Here is a 17,788-nt window from a genome sequence, read left to right as displayed (position 1 = left end):
TTAAAAAGAAGGTTTAGGTCTGTGAAAAGGGGTAATTTGACAGGTCACATTTGTGGTTTAAAACTGTCACACACAGGCAGGTTACCTATGTAAAACTACCAGGATGAGCACGACTATAGACTCTACCATGCAGTATGGACACATCTACCTGTTACCAGCCCAGTGCCCACCTACTCTATCTGCATTGCAGCAGTCTCATCTCAAAAAACAGATGCTGGGGGTAAACATGTGCAGTCTAGTTTATCATGAAAGTACTGGGACTGAGACTCGAGCAGGGAGACTTTCCCACAATAAAGGTGAAAAAACAGGCGATCTAAAAGCCAAAAATCTGGGCATACTAAATGGTTGGAACCCATTTTCAACAACTATGCAATAGGTGTGGTCTTGCCTTTTCACACACTAACAAAGCTGTATTGATGAGCACACAGGGAGTCCTAGAATGAAGAGACAACATGATAGTTCTTCTGTGATGCGCATAGCATGAGAGCTCGGCATTGATGAGCACAGCATAACAGCCCTGCATTGATGCACGCAGCATGAAAGCTTGGTAGCGATGGGCAGCACATGAGCATTTTGAAGCAATAGGCCCCTACATGAGATCCCTGCTTTGAGGACCAGACATGGGAGCTCTACAATGAAGAGTATGATGTAATATTCATGTTTTTCCTTTTGAGGTACTCCATATTTCATTTCATATATTCATATTTTAAACTGCACATTTTTTCAATTACAAATGCCAAGCACAAGTATTGTTTTATATTTGTTTCATCACAGGTTGATAATTCATTTTGCATGAGTATGTTTTGTATAATACTTGTTTGATTACAATCTGGTAGCTCGGTTAGCCTGCATGTATTGTTTGATAAACTGATAGTTCTAACACTGTTTTTTCATCTGCTTCAAGCGCTTTAGTTATCGTTCGTATATATAAATCAAATATTCAACTATCTTTCGCAGAAAAATAAGTAGGTTAAAGTGCATGAATTCTCATATATTTATTGTTGATGTTAATAACATTCAAAAAGGTGAAAGGAATATTTAAGCTGCATACAGACAAACGTTAGGCAAAGAGGAATTTTCGCTTCAAGGGTGCATACAGCTGAGACTGCACAGACAAAATCTGTAAACACGTTTTCCTTTTTGCAGGCACATCCAGCCGCCAAACAAGCCTTATTGGCTTGTCTGGAGAAACCATAGATGTTGAACACAGGGGAGAGACAACTGTTCTCTTCAGGCAGAACAGTTACTCCGTTGTTGCATTAAGGTATGCGTGTGAAAGTCGAGGCCACGAAGAAACTCATACAGGCTCATTTTGGGCTAGAATTAACTAAGTTAGAGACAAGGAGGAAGGGACTGGAGTTAAAAATGCAGGGATCTTTTTCTAATATTGTGCCTTTTAGCTGCTATTACGTTTCCTTTTATAGTCACAACTATACACATTACATGCACTAGAACTGTATTTTGATTTTAATATAATTCATAAAAGTGTATTGCTAGCGTAAATTCTTGAATGTGTCTGTTTATAATGAAAGGAGGTTTGAAACCTTCTACTAGTAAGTATTTCTGTGAGTCTCACAGGACAGGTTATTGCCCAGAATGCACCGTCCTCGTGTAATGCTCAGGTGGCTTGTGGGTTACGCTCTACCTGGTTCTCTATCTCATGATTTTATGTTAAATAAGTCTGCGCTGCCAAAGAGTACAGAGAACCCTAAGTTCAGGCCATATCCTGAAAACGTGTCAGACGCATCCTGAGAGCTCTGCAGTGATGTGTACATCATATGAGCATGGAAGTAATGGTACAACCTCACAGCAATAGGCACAACATGAGAGCTCTGCATGGACGGGTACAAGATTAGAGCTCTGCAGTAATAGGCACAACATGAGAGCTCTGCAGTGATAAGGTGGTTTTCGTCTCTGTGCAAAAACAACTTTTCCCACCCCTGTACTTGCAACAGCCGACCTTGCAGTAATAAATAACAGTTTTATCTCTCTTTGTAAAGGAAGCACATAAAATCCCCAACATTCCTGTTAGGCTCACTAGAAACATATTTATAGGTGGTTTATTGCTGGGTTCTGATCTGATGCACTCTCACATTACCTCCTGGAGAAGCCTGCAACTGCTGACCCTGGCTACCCGAGAGACAAGTGTGAAGGGGATTTACTTGGCTCAGTTTGCAAGCCATAGACACCAGTGGCAAACAACCTCGTCCACCAGAGGAAAAGAGACCGAATGAGCCCTTGAGGAGATGGGAAGGCAGGAAAAAGAAAGACACAGAATTAGAGAGGGATGATAAATTTAGAGAAGGAAAACCTCAGGATGAGAGCAGAGACAGCACCTACATCTAGAAGAAGTGATTCCACCACCTGCTCTGCAGGAGCACCTGCTAAGGTTCTAAAAGAGCTTTTGCATATGAATGTAGAAAGCCGGGATATTTGCAATGGTCTGTGAGTTTTAAGACCATTAGCACAGGCTTTACATGATCTGTCTAAGGCAACCAGTTTAATGAGTTGCCAATAGAATGTACAATAGACACTGGGAGAATGCCTGTAGCTGAGCAAATTAACTCTGAGCGAATGAAGGAAACTCTTAAGAGTTTCAAGGAGAGCAAGAAAGTAGATAGCGCTCTGTTTGAAACTTGGATTCATGGCCTGCTGTGGGATTGGAATGATTTTGGGAGAGGACTGGTTCCAAACTGGAAGGCGAGGGCCAGGGAAATTCCCAAGAGTCCAAGGGAGGAAACAAGCTAAAAGGGAATAGGAGTCAGGAGAGCAAGGAGTCGGGAGGACAGGTAGGTTCTTTCAAGCCCAGGGTGAATATTTGTTATAAGTGTCACAAGGAAGCACATTTAAAAAGCGACAGTCAAGTAAAAAGTCTTGTACCAAGTGCACCCATCATAGCAAGTTTGTTGACCATGGGTGAAGGGTCTTGATAAGCTCCTGTGGCACGCAACATAGCAGCAATGGACATTTGGGTAAGGAACCCACATGTGTCAGGGGGTAACAGGCGCCTACCTGGCCGATCGGGATTTTGTAGTCCTTAGGGACTACATATCCCATGACGCTTCGCGCGGGAAGACCGCATAACTCCGGCACTTCCCGGAAGCGGTTGCGCGTTATTCTTTCCTAATTCCCCATCGGAGGCACACGAGGGCAGGGTGGACGACGTTCCCATGGGGGAAGTCACCACGTCCACAACGACGAACTGAAGGCATCCGGAACCCTCACGGAGATCAGCATTTTAAGGCAGCAGGAGATACGAGCTGCCTCCCTTCGAGATTTGGAACCGGTGGTAAGAGGCGAGCCGGTTTCTTGGCGGAGGCTTTCGCCTTCCAGTATGGTTTTGGATCTAGTGATCAGACATTTAGTGTACTTCAGAGATGGTGCACAAAAATTAGAGATCCTCGTGAAACATGAATGGTGGTAGTTCAGGACAGAACCTTTTGTTTTCTTCGTGACAACTCAGGATCAAGACGTACTGTTCGCAGAAGTCAAACAGCCGGGAACATTTGTCCGTTTATCTTATTCTATGAATTAGGAAGGGGTGTCTTCTTCAAGTTCGTGACATTACTTAGAGGTTCTAGGTTTTAATTGAATCAAAGGAAGAAGTGCGGGACAAGTTCTTTTCCTTATTATATTTTTTTTTTCTTTTTTTTTTGTTGCAACCTAGATACAGGGTTAATTTGCATAAACATCGGGTTTTGAAAAAACCCTTAAGTGACTAGGGGTGTTCGTAGTCGGCCTGGGCATCCATCGATGATTTAGGTGGAGAATAGACAGGCGTTGGACTAGTTCTGCCCGCATGAGTTATGGGCAGGGACGGTCGTGGGTATTTTAGTGAGACTTTATGAGAGTAGATAGGCAATGTGATATTTAACACTGTGTATTTTTTCTTTACAGTTATCCCGTCCCTGCTGTTCCTTTCCCCTTCCTTCCCTCACCTGATGACTCCAATACACCGTGGTTTTTATCGGTGACTTGGTGGTGTCGGGAGGTGGACCTTATTTGCATCACACCGAGTCTGAGGAGTACCTACACGCGACAGAATAACGCGCCCACGAATAATACTCCTCCCGCTCGGTGTAATGCAAAATGGCATCTATGGATGACGTATTACAGGCGTTGGTGGTGGTGCAACAAGAGTTAGCTAATTCTAGGGCCGAGACGGCGACCCTAAGGGAAAAAGTAGAAAGGCTTACTAGGAATCCCTTCGATGCCTCAACATCTACCCCGCAGGTAACCGTGAACGTCTCCCCTCCAATCCCTTTGGCCAGTCCGGAACGGTTTTCAGGGGACCCCAGGAGAGTTCAGGCCTTTTTAACCCAGTTGTCTCTTCAATTCTCTTGTAGGCCTGCGTCTTTTCCCTCTAACCTTTCCCGGGTAATGTTCGCTATTTCTTATCTCTCGGGAGACGCAGCTAATTGGGCAGTGCCGTTAGTCAGAAACGATGACCCCTTATTAGCGGATTGGAATGCCTTTCGGGCGGCCTTCGAGAGGGTGTTTGATCATAGAACAACCACCTTTAGCGCTGATAGGGAATTATTGGAGCTGAGACAGGGGAGATCTGACCTGGTCACTTATCTTACGACCTTCAATAGACTGGTGGCGGAATCAGGGTGGCCAGAGGAGAAGCGAATGTCTCTCTATTATCAAGGCTTACGAGATGACATGAAAGACATATTAGCTCAAATAGATCCACAGCCTTCCACTTGTACTGATCTTGTGAATCTTACTCTAAGATTGAATCACAGAATAGCAGAACGAAGAGTTGAGCGTAGAGCAGGTGATCGGCGACCTGTCTTTCCAGAAAAGGAGGGGCAACCAGTTTCTCATCCCAATGATTTGAGTGGGGAACCTATGGAAGTGGGAGCCGTTAGGGCACCCCTGTCAAAGACCGAGAAGGAGACCAGGAGGGTACAGGGGTTGTGCATGTACTGTGGCAGGAAGGGTCATTATGTGAGAGAGTGTCCCCAAAAACCAAAAAAAAAGGTTATCCTACTTCCCCACTCAAAAGGCAGCGGTTACTTCAGGGAAGACTTCAGAGAAAGAGGATTTGTCTCTTATAGATTTCCAACCGGGGTTACGGTTAACTTCTTTAACCCTTGCTCCACCAGAGGAAAAGGCGTCTCATCTCTTGTTAGCAGTAGAGCTGGGGTCCCGAGATCGAAACTACCCAGTAAGGGCAATGATAGACTCCGGAGCCACGGGAAATTTCATAGATGCAGGTTTGGTTAAGAGACTGGGACTTCCTAGCATTCCCAGGAAGGAACCTGAAATAGTACTGGCAGTTGATGGTACACCACTGAAATCTGGACCCCTTACAGAACAAACTGAGGACGTTGAATTGGTTTTTAAAGGGGTATCTCCTGCCCATAAAGAAAGGATCAGGCTAGATATAATAGAGGCTCCTCAGTATGAAATAATTTTGGGGATGCCTTGGTTAAGAATACACAATCCTGTTATCAATTGGCAAACCAAGACGGTTAGTTTTCAGTCCTTGAAGTGTGAGAGCGTCTGTTTCTTGGGCGACAATCCCCCCACGTTAGCATTGGCTCAAGGGCTACAGTTGGCCACAGTGGTGGAGAAAGCAGTGATATTACCCTCTGTGTATGCCGAGTTCAAGGATTTGTTTGACGAAGGTCAGGCTGAGACGTTGCCACCCCATCGTATATATGACTGCAAGATAGATCTGATTCCTGGAGCGCTCCTTCCTTCTTGTAGGGTATATGCTCTATCCAACCCAGAAACCAAGCATTTGAGAAATTATTTGGACCACTTCCTGGAAATTGGGTTCATTAGACCCTCTTGTTCTCCGGCAGCCTCCCCACTCTTTTTCATAGCTAAGGCTAATAAAGAGTTGAGAACCTGCATCGATTATCGAATGTTGAACAAGAACACGATAAGGAATAGATACCTTCTTCCCCTCATTCCTGTGCTATTGGAACAAGTGAAAGAGGCAGTAATATATACAAGGTTGGACCTGAAGGGAGCTTACCATCTGGTCAGAATCCGCGAAGGGGATGAGTGGAAGACAGCGTTCAAAACTCGCTATGGCCTGTTTGAGTACTTGGTAATGCCGTTCGGGTTGTGTAACGCCCCGGCGGCTTTCCAGTATTTTCTGAACGATGTTCTCAAAGAATACATAGACCATTTTGTGATCGTTTATATAGATGACATTCTGGTGTATTCTACATCCTTGGATCGCCACCTTGAACATGTTTCCTTAGTACTTCAAGCACTGCGACATCACAGTCTTTATTGCAAATTGAGCAAATGCGAGTTCCATGTCCAGAAGGTTGAGTTCTTGGGAGTGGATTTAAGCCCTGAAGGGTTCGGCATGTCGACAAGAAAAATTCAGGCAGTTCAAGGGTGGCCAGTACCCACTAGTGTGAGAGATGTGCAATGCTTCCTTGGGTTCTCCAATTATTACAGGAGATTCATTTGTCGTTTTTCCCACATTGTGTCACCTATAACAAGGTTGCTAAGAAAGGGTGTGTCTTTTGTTTGGTCAGAGGAGGCAGAGAAGGCTTTTTGCTTTTTAAAACAGGCCTTTTGCTCAGCACCTATACTTCAACATCCACAGCCAGACGTACCTTTTATAGTCGAAGCAGATGCCTCGGACATAGCGATTGGGGCTGTGTTATCCCAAAGAAACAAAACCACCGGACAGCTTCATCCTGTTGCATTTCTATCTAGGAAGCTATCCGCTGCGGAACTCAACTATACGGTAGCAGAAAAGGAACTGCTAGCCATAAAAAAGGCTTTTCAGGAATGGCGGCACTATCTGTGGGGGGCCCAACACCCGGTCACGGTATATACTGATCACCGAAACCTTCAGTATATGAAGGAGGCTAGGCAGCTTACCCAGCGACAAATGAGGTGGATGCTGTTTTTTTCAGAATATGATTTTGTAGTCACCTTCCGTCCTGGGGTTGATAATCGCAAGGCAGATTCACTGTCTCGACAAGAGGATGTGAAAGAAATAGCTTCAAGACCTGAGGAAGCTATCATCCAACCTGAAAGAGTGATTTGTGCCCTTCATATCTCCCATTTCCTAGAAAAGGTTTCGAAGCATAAGTCTGCTGCTCAATGGAAGAAGTGGGCCGAAGTAAGTCAGGACCGTACCCTTAAGCATGGAATACCGCTGCAAGGTAATCGTTTATATTTACCAACACATGAACTCCGAGTACAAGCCCTCAAGTGGTGTCATGATGCAGTAACGGCTGGTCATCCAGGATACACCAAAACCGCGCAAATAGTTCAACGACATTTCCGGTGGGAAGGTTGGGCTAAAGACGTTGCGACATGGGTGGCTCGGTGTGAGATATGTGCTCGAGCCAAGGGAGAAAACGCAAAGAGCCAGGGCAAGTTGATGCCTTTGCCCACTCCGGAGAAACCATGGCAAACCATCAGCGTGGATTTTGTGGTGGGATTACCACTGGATCAGGGGTACAATGCTATCATGGTGGTAATCGATAGTCTTACCAAGATGGGTCACTTTCTCCCTTGCAGAAACCTACCTACAGCAAGCCAAACCGCCCATCTAATTCTGTCGCAAGTGGTGCGGTTACATGGCCTACCAAGAACCATTATTTCGGACAGAGGCCCCCAGTTCGTCGCTAGGTTTTGGCGCATGTGGTGCAAGGTTCTGCGCATTGAATCCGCCCTATCCACCAGTTTCCACCCACAAACCGATGGCCAGACGGAGCGCCTCAACCAAACCCTGAAGAAATATCTGAGATGTTATGCAAAGGACGCCCAGGAATCTTGGGTAGCGTTGCTGTGGCTGGCCGAACTATCATACAACAATGCTTGGCATAGCTCGATAAAGGAGTCTCCTTTCCGTGCTAACACGGGATTCCACGCAGAGATGTTACCTTTAATCATACCTCGGAATGTCACGGATCAACCTACGGTCCATGCTATGATTAAGAACCTCCAATCCATGCACAAAAAGATACGATTCAATCTGGAGAAGGCCAAGGAACAGTATAAGAAATGGGGTGATGAGCACCGGCGTGAGGCGCCGGTGTATCAACCAGGGGATCGAGTGTGGCTTTCCACCAAGTATATACGCTTCAAGATACGTAGCGTCTTTCATCCTCGTTACATTGGTCCCTATGTGGTATCACGCCAGGTAAACCCTGTGGCTTACCGTCTTAACTTACCTGCTTCCTTAAGGATCCATCCGGTGTTTCACTGCAGCCTTTTGAAACCAGCTCTTTCAACGGCCCAACGGGCGGCACCTCCGGTGGTTAGAGATGGGCAGCTGGAGTATGAGGTGCGCAGTGTGTTAGATTCCAAGCGGAGAGGGGGTAAGTTATGGTACTTGGTTTCATGGAAAGTGTACACTGCCGAGGAGGATTCATGGGAGCCGGAGGGCAATATCCATGCCCCTAGGGCGGTGCAACGGTTTCATGCTCGCCATCCCACTAAACCTGGCCCTAGGAGGCGCGTTGGAGGGGGGCGTACTGTCAGGGGGTAACAGGCGCCTACCTGGCCGATCGGGATTTTGTAGTCCTTAGGGACTACATATCCCATGACGCTTCGCGCGGGAAGACCGCATAACTCCGGCACTTCCCGGAAGCGGTTGCGCGTTATTCTTTCCTAATTCCCCGTCGGAGGCACACGAGGGCAGGGTGGACGACGTTCCCATGGGGGAAGTCACCACGTCCACAACGACGAACTGAAGGCATCCGGAACCCTCACGGAGATCAGCATTTTAAGGCAGCAGGAGATACGAGCTGCCTCCCTTCGAGATTTGGAACCGGTGGTAAGAGGCGAGCCGGTTTCTTGGCGGAGGCTTTCGCCTTCCAGTATGGTTTTGGATCTAGTGATCAGACATTTAGTGTACTTCAGAGATGGTGCACAAAAATTAGAGATCCTCGTGAAACATGAATGGTGGTAGTTCAGGACAGAACCTTTTGTTTTCTTCGTGACAACTCAGGATCAAGACGTACTGTTCGCAGAAGTCAAACAGCCGGGAACATTTGTCCGTTTATCTTATTCTATGAATTAGGAAGGGGTGTCTTCTTCAAGTTCGTGACATTACTTAGAGGTTCTAGGTTTTAATTGAATCAAAGGAAGAAGTGCGGGACAAGTTCTTTTCCTTATTATATTTTTTTTTTTCTTTTTTTTTTGTTGCAACCTAGATACAGGGTTAATTTGCATAAACATCGGGTTTTGAAAAAACCCTTAAGTGACTAGGGGTGTTCGTAGTCGGCCTGGGCATCCATCGATGATTTAGGTGGAGAATAGACAGGCGTTGGACTTGTTCTGCCCGCATATGTTATGGGCAGGGACGGTCGTGGGTATTTTAGTGAGACTTTATGAGAGTAGATAGGCAATGTGATATTTAACACTGTGTATTTTTTCTTTACAGTTATCCCGTCCCTGCTGTTCCTTTCCCCTTCCTTCCCTCACCTGATGACTCCAATACACCGTGGTTTTTATCGGTGACTTGGTGGTGTCGGGAGGTGGACCTTATTTGCATCACACCGAGTCTGAGGAGTACCTACACGCCACAACATGCCTTTAAGAATATTCATCCAAACACCATGGGATTTGTGCTGGAGGCCAGTATCAATGGGAGGAAGATTGTTTGCCCTGAGAAATAAAGATGCAGATAGACACAGTGTGAAAGAAAGCATCTCACACCTGGGAAGAGCCTCCCTGGTGCCACTGGCACAGACCTGGTAGCCAGGGGGGATATCATGAAGTACCCGATGGCCCCAGTTGAGATAGAAATCAATGGCAAGCCAGCCAGGGTCAATGTATTAGGATGAGAGAGAAGCAAGGTACTGGATGTTTTTTAGGCAGAGGTCTAATTGTCCCTGGATTCGTACCCGGACCAGAAGCCTACAAGGCTTGGACCCCATCAGCTGTGCTGAGAGGAGCACAAGCTGTAAATCAGGTAGAGACCAGGGACATCCCAGATATGCTCAGCCCACAGAAAGGTAGTGAGGAGATCAGAGCAGATTCTGAGAATGTACAGGCCGTCGGTCCAGCTTCCTTGATCCAGAGAGAGAGGAATATGATGCTTCTGAAGCGAACAAGGTGTTGCAGTCTCCCTCTTCCTATCAAACTTCCTGCCCTTCTCCTCTTCCTCAGGATTAGCTTTCTGGAATACCAAGTGCAGATTCAGGATCTCAGTCAGACTTAACGCACGAAGACGAGTTGGTGAAAGTGGTGCACTTAAAACTCGGGCTGGGGAATGCCTCAGTGAATCCATGGAAAGCAAATATGAGGACACACTCAGATGTGTCTAGGGAAAACCTGCTCCAAAGGTCTAAGACAGCCTGACACCACAGCACTCCCTTCCTGGTTTCCTAACGAGTTACACTCCCCAGAGTCAATCAGAATTTCTTCCCTACTGTCCAGTTTCTCTAACTGTTTCTTAATAACACCGAAAAGGAATTTCCTGTCTTGGTTTATGGAAGCCCTCCACCCTCTCTCCAAACAGATATCCCTCATCTGATCTAAGGAACTGGTGTCAAGATATATTGCTACAAGGCTTAGGTCTTATATTATATTGTGCAGGCTGTTGTGTGCTTAAGCTGAGCATATTGTTCTGTTTAAGACATTTGAAATTAGAACCTGCAGACCTCAGACCGCTTGGGCCAACTGTCAGGCCCTGTGGATATGGGGAAGGCCAGAGGCCAGACAGGAGATACTGACCCCTAACCAGGGTGATTGAGGTTGTTTGTCACTGGTGTCCTGGGGTGTGTCCTACTGTGGTTCTGTAAAATAGGCAAAGTACAACCTTTTCTGCACTTGACCCTCAGGGTAACTAGTGCAAGCAGTCACAGTCTTCTTAGGGAGACAGTTTGGGGGACAAGAGCTCAGAACCTAAGTCAGCGGACTGATATAATAACGTAATATCCAGCCAAATGCTTAACTTTTAAGAAAAAATAAAGTACATCACACAGCAGAACTAAATACTACATAATAGAAGAGACATGTCAGGTTGAAAGTATGTTGTGATAAACAAGGAGTCGCTACACCCCCCTACTTCCTGGCATCTTTCCAATATCCCCCTTTTCTTACGGCTATGCTTGAGACCCTTTAGCTAAAGCTCTCATCACACGTTCGGTTACAGGCAAGAATTTGGCACAGTAGCAGACACCTTTATTTCTCTAGCATGTGAATTGTGCAACTTCAGTACAATATCTATTTATCCCTTCTTGGCAAAATTTCGTAAGGAGCACAGCAGACTCATCTGCACACATTCAGTCCTTAGTCAATTGTGCTGGTTAGGCCCCACATTATTACTGGATGTTTTCTGCAGCAGTCTGGGTGCTGCAGTGGGAGTGGCCCTTCTCAGGTGTAGGTTGTACCGGCAGCCTCACTCAGGACAATAGTCGCAGAGGTAATTAGTGGGACGGGCTTACACAGCAATACCCAGTCTTCGCAGTAGCTGCCATCCTGAGTGGCTACTATCCATTTCCCAAAAGGGGTTTGGATCCACTGCGTCTGGCTTCAGAACTGGCTTAAGTTGATTCCATTACAAATGTAATTTGCAAACTGCTCCCTAAACACATGCTTTGTATGAAGTGATGATTCTAACAGCAGGTAGCAATGGGATTGACTCAAGCAGGGTATCCCAAACGGGCACAGTGAAGTGTGAGCTCTCTGTACATTCCTGCGTCCCTGAAGCGCCAATCAGAGACAGACAAAAGGGCAGGCCCTGCCTGGAACTTCCTCACTCTGAACAACAGAATGCGGTCCTAGCCTTGACCCCTATCATCTACCTGTTCGCAGTGCTGAGAAAGAACTAATCATCAGTCCTTCATTAAAAAGGACCTCATGGAAATTCTAGAGGTAGCCCTGTCTCAGTTTCCTCACTTCAGTGTACGGGACTCCACTCTACAGTCATAGGAATACAGGGAATACACTTCCAATGTCTGGGAATCTAACCTTGCACTCCATCTTGTGCATTGCTAAACCAAGAGCATCAAAAATGTATACCACAGTCCCAGTACTCTGACTTACAGAGTCTGACTACCGAACATGTGCTACATATTCACTGCATGTAGGAAAGTAACATCTTGCCTGGCATGTTACCCCCATTTTCACTTGTGTGTCAGTTTGTTGTTGCCTGTCTCACTGGAATCCTGCTAGCCAGGACCCCAGTGCTCATAGTTTGTGGCCTATATGTGTTCCCTGTGTGGTGCCTACCTGTACCACTGAGGCTCTGCTAACCAGAACCTCAGTGTTCATGCTCTCTCTGCTTTTAAAATTGTCACTGCAGGCTAGTGACCATTTTCACCAATTCTGATTGGCACACTGGAACACCCTTATAATTCCCTAGTATATGGTATCTAGGTACCCAGGGTATTGGGGTTCCAGGAGATTCCTATGGGCTGCAGAATTTATTTTGCCACCCATAGGGAGCTCAGACAATTCTTACACAGGACTGCCACTGCAGCCTGAGTGAAATAACGTCCACGTTATTTCACAGCCATTTTACACTGCACTTAAGTAATTTATGAGTCACCTAAATATCTAACCCTCACTTAGTTAAGGTTAGGTGCAAAGTTACTAAGTGTGGGGGCACCCTGGCATTAGCCAGGGTGCCCCCACCTTGTTCAGGGCAATTTCCCCGGACTTTGTGAGTGCAGGGACACCATTACACACGTGAACTTCATATAGGTCAACACCTATATGTAGCTTCACAATGGTAACTCCGAATATGGCCATGTAACATGTCTAAGATCATGGAATTGTCCCCCCATGCCAAATCTGGTATGGGGGTTCCACTCCCATGCATCCCCGGGGCTCCAGCATGGACCCCGGGTACTGCCAAACTAGCTCTCTGGGGTTTTCACTCCAGCTACTGCTGCTGCCAACCCACAGACAGGCTTCTGCCCTCCTGGGGTCTGGGCAGCCCAGTCCCAGGAAGGCAGAACATAGGATTTCCTCTGAGAGAGGGTGTTACACCCTCTCCCTTTGGAAATAGATGTTAAGGGCTGGGGAGGAGTAGCTTCCCCCAGCCTCTGGAAATGCTTTGAAGTGCACAGTTGGGGCCCTCCTTGCATAGGCCAGTCTATACCTGTTCAGGGATCCCCCAGCCCCTGCTCTGGCATGAAACTGGACAAAGGAAAGGGGAGTGACCACTCCCCTGTCCATCACCACCCCAGAGGTGGTGCCCAGAGCTCCTCCAGTGTGTCCCAGACCCCTGCCATCTTGAATGCAGAGGTGTGAGGGCACAATGGAGGCCTCTGCGTGGCCAGTGCCAGCAGGTGACGTCAGAGACCCCTCCTGATAGGTGCTTACCTGGTTGGGTGGCCAATCCTCCTCTGAGGGCTATTTAGGGTCTCTCCTGTGGGTTTCTCTTCAGATAATGAATGCAAGAGCTCACCAGAGTTCCTCTGCATCTCTCTCTTCGACGTCTGCCAAGGATCGACCGATGACTGCTCCAGGATGCCTGCAAAACCACAATAAAATAGCAAGAAGACTACCAGCAACATTGTAGCGCCTAATCCTGCCGGCTTTCTCGACTGTTTCCTGGTGGTGCATACTGTGAGGGCTGTCTGCCTTCACCCTGCACTGGAAGCCAAGAAGAAATTTCACGTGGGTCACGTGGGTCGGCGGACTCTTCCCCCTGCTAACGCAGGCGCCAAACTTCTGCTTCACTTGTCTTCTGGGTCCCCTCTCATCTCGACAAGCTTGGTCTCTGGAACACAGGAGCTGGATCCAAGTGACCCCAACAGTCCAGTGGTCCTTCTGTCCAAATTTGGTAGAGTTAAGTCCTTGCCTCCCCACGCCAGACAGTAATCATGTGGACTGCATGAACTGTAGCTACTAGGGCTTCTGTGCACTTTTGCAAGGAATCCTTCGTGCACAGCATAGCCCAGGTCCCCAGCACTCCATCCTGGATTGCTCAACTCGCTGAGTTGACCACCGACTTTGTAGGTCCTTCCTGGGCCCGGGCAGCACCCATTTTCTTCAACCGCAACTCTTGCAGCTACCAAGGCCTGTTTGTGGTCTTTCTGTGTGAAAACAACCCTACGTCCTCCAGCATGCTGTGGGACATCTTCTGTGCAAAAGAGAAGTTCCTGGCATCTTCCGTTGTTGCAGAATCTTCAGCTTCTTCCACCCGGTGGCAGCCCTTTTGCACCTTCATCCAGGGTTTAGTGGGCTTCTGCACCCCCGGAAACTTGCGTGACTCTTGGACTTGGTCCCCTTTCTTTACAGGTCCTCAGGTCCAGGAATTCGTCTTCAGTGCTTTGCAGTCAGTTGTTGCCTTTGCAGAATCTCCTATCACAACTTTAGTGGGTTTCTGGGGTAGTAGGGTAACTTTACTCCTACTTTTCAGGGTCTTGGGGAGGGGTATCTTGGACACCCTTAGTGTTTTCTTACACTCCCAGCGACCCTCTACACACTACACTAGGTCTGGGGTCCATTCGTGGTTCGCATTCCACTTTTGGAGTATATGGTTTGTGTTGCCCCTAGGCCTATTGCATCCTATTGTATTCTACAGTGTTTGCACTACTTTTCTAACTGTTTACTTACCTGATTTTGGTTTGTGTGTATATTTTGTATATTTTACTTACCTCCTAAGGGAGTAAATCCTCTATGATATTTTTGGCACATTGTCACTAAAATAAAGTTAAAAAAAAAAATGTCTTGTGATATAGTGCTATATGATATAAGTGGTATAGTAGGAGCTTTGCATGTCTCCTAGTTCAGCCTAAGCTGCTCTGCTATAGCTACCTCTATCAGCCTAAGCTGCTAGAACACTACTAATCTACTAATAAGGGATAACTGGACATGGGACAAGGTGTAAGTACCATCTGGTACCCACTATAAGCCAGATCAGCCTCCTACACTGCACACATACATGTACAGGTATAGGACATCAGTGTAAGGTTCCAGTTTTCACATAACAGCATAACTTTAACTTTACTTGAGAAGAGTCAGTAGATTGTACTCTGACACAATGAAAAAGGTTTGGCCAGACTAGAGTGACAAAACGTAGTATGCTGCCACCACCACCACTTTATGCGATATACTCAACAGATGACTGTCCACACCACCCTAGGACTTACCTGTGCTTGGACCTCTGTCGAAGCAAGGTGCTTTTGGATATGGCTCCTGCATCTCAAGGCTAGGCCTTGCTCCTCTCCTTCCTGTCGCGCTCTCTCTCTCTCTCTCTCTCAGGTTTGTCTGTTTTTGCCATTTCACTCACATTGTGTCTGTGCCAGTGTTTGTTTTGTGTTTGTCCTGCCATGGTCTGGTCAGCCACTTAGTTGTTTGTTTTGCCCACTATTTGTTTTTGTCACTGTTCATTCTGCCATTGTCGGATTTGCCATTCCATTGCCATCTTCATCTGTTTTTGTGCCCCTCTCCATGTCCTTGTAATTTCATTGTCATCTCCTTTTGTCCCATTCTCTACGCCTTGTTTGTCTTGCTATTGTTTTTGACTATTTTTCACCTTTTTTTCTGCTATTTTCTTTCACTTTCCGTTTCCTGCTCTTTCTGCTTTGCCCCGCCACTTGCTATCTTCCACTTTTTCCTCCTGCTCCTCATCCATTTCCCACTCTCCCGCTTCCAGTCCTCCTCCCACCTATGCCCACCACGCCCTGTGTTCCTCCCCACTCCCAGGATCTACTTAATGGCAGCCGCAGTCCAGATGCGTCAAAAGCAAGTCTGTCTGCACACATCCACACTTGAACTGCACCCAAAGACAGCACTCCTGGTCCCCTACCTACCAGCAGCTACCCTGCCATGTCTCTTCACGGCCTCGAACCCTAGCCTCCACTTCCTGCACTGCTGCTGCACTGCAGCACTCAACAAGGAAGAAGCCCTCATTTACATTCCTGCAGGTTCTCTTGCATGTCCCTTCCCCCAACACTCACTACACCTCTGACAAAAGCACTCAGCACCACACCCGCTCACACGCACACCAACTAATCTCTGCCTGCACACCCCTCCACACTCACATACAGGCTCCTCAACCCTCATTTGCTCAGCAAACACACCATGGGGATATGGGATCTGCTGCACAATCAGGCACTGAACCTGTTCTTCCTCACAGAAACTTGTTTGATCCCAGACTATGCATTGGACATCGCCATTGCCAACCATGTCCCCCCCCAGCTACAAGATCACCATTCAAGGCAGACAGCACAAGCCCAGTGGCAGAGTCGTAATTATATTCAAGGACACTATCAACTCCACCAACACCATGGACAATGCAACCAGCTACTTGGAGCACCCCATTTTCAAGTTACAAATCACAGTCAGCTTAACCTTGTGGGGAACCCTCGTACACAGACCACCGGGACCCTGCATGAACTTCGCCAGGGACATCATGGACTTCGTCATGCCCCTCATCATCTACTTCAGCACCTTCATCCTCCTAGGAGACATGAACTATAACTTTGAAGACAGCACCAACTCCAACTTAATCATCGTCCTGGAAAAGGAAACATCTGCCTCATGTCAGAGGACCCACCCATGACACTGGACACCTCCTGCACCCATTTTTCTCCTTCATCAACATCATTGTTGACAAACCATCATCTATAACCTGGGCAGACTATTCTCTTTGTAGTTTCAGCACTCCTATGTACAGCCACAGGAGGCCCACCATCTCTTGCCCTTCCTGCTGCTGCTGGCTGCAACAGATGACATCCTCATGATCCTAGACATAGGAGAGACCATGTCCTCATCCTTCTGGACCTCTTGGTGCTCTTCAAGACAGTATCACACCCCACCCTCATCAGATGCCTACATGAGATCGACATTAAAGGACCTACTCTCTGCTGGATGTGCAAATTTTTAACAGAGAGAAGTCAAACTGTCAGCTTAACACTGTATATCTCGGAAGCCTGTAAACTCATCTGTGGAGTGCCTCAAGGTTCATCCCTCAGCACTACCCTCTTCGACAGATATGACTCCACTAGCCAACATCATCCTCACCTACGACATCAACATCCTCTCATATGCTGATGAGACATAACTCATACTGTTCCTCTTGAACAAAACCCCAAGTAAAAACCCAACTAACAAATTCACGCCTGTATAACCAAGGTCACCACCTGGATGAAATCCATAGGGAAAATGTCTCTTTTTGTATGGTCACCCCCAAGTTTTTGGACTGATGCTGCTGGTTTGTCAACTCTCAGGTGCACTAAGGTCTGCTAACAAGACTAAGGTGCCCTTGACCTTACCCTTAAACTGATTTCTTGAATTGGCTCTACCAAATTGATTGAGATAGCTTACATGCAAGTCCCTAGTAAATGCTATCCATGGTACCTAGGGAATGTAAGCTAGATGGTCCCCAGAGTTTGCAGCACTCTAGTTGTGCCACCCTGAGTGAGACACAAATAAAATGAAACTCCCAACCTCCAATTTGCTCACTGGAAGAGCAGTTTAACTGCTGGCACGACTTTGCCATTTAAAGCAAAGGCAAAGCCAGAATTCCCCTAATACATGTTGTAGGAAAATGGCTCCATGTTGCAGTTACCCCCACATTTTGCCTGATATTGATGATGACTTGACTGAGAAGTGTGCTGGGACTCTGCTAACCAGGCCCCAGCACCAGTGTTCTTTCACTAAAAATGTACCAATGTTTCCACAATTGGCACACCCCTGGCACACAGATAAGGCCCTTGTAAAAGGTACCAGTGGTACCAAGGGCCCTGTGACCAGGGAAGGTCTCTAAGGGCTGCAGCATGTGTTGTGCCACCCTAAGGGACCCCCTCACCTAACACATGCACACTGACATTGCAGATTATGTATGCTGGTGGGGAGAAAAAGGGTGCCATGCCCACAAAACTCTGCC

The 17,788-nt window shown here is 47.0% G+C and overlaps 1 protein-coding gene across 1 annotated transcript in view; it reads right to left on the bottom strand.

Moving 5' to 3' along the window:
- The window catches only part of LOC138297042 (uncharacterized), a 337,626-nt gene that overhangs the window by 292,930 nt on the left and 26,908 nt on the right, over positions 1-17,788 (bottom strand). The gene's annotated exons all lie outside the window — the stretch shown is intronic.

The sequence above is a fragment of the Pleurodeles waltl genome, chromosome 5 (genome assembly GCF_031143425.1).
Source record: "Pleurodeles waltl isolate 20211129_DDA chromosome 5, aPleWal1.hap1.20221129, whole genome shotgun sequence".
NCBI lineage: Eukaryota > Metazoa > Chordata > Amphibia > Caudata > Salamandridae > Pleurodeles > Pleurodeles waltl.
This window is presented reverse-complemented; position numbering and strand designations above follow the sequence as displayed.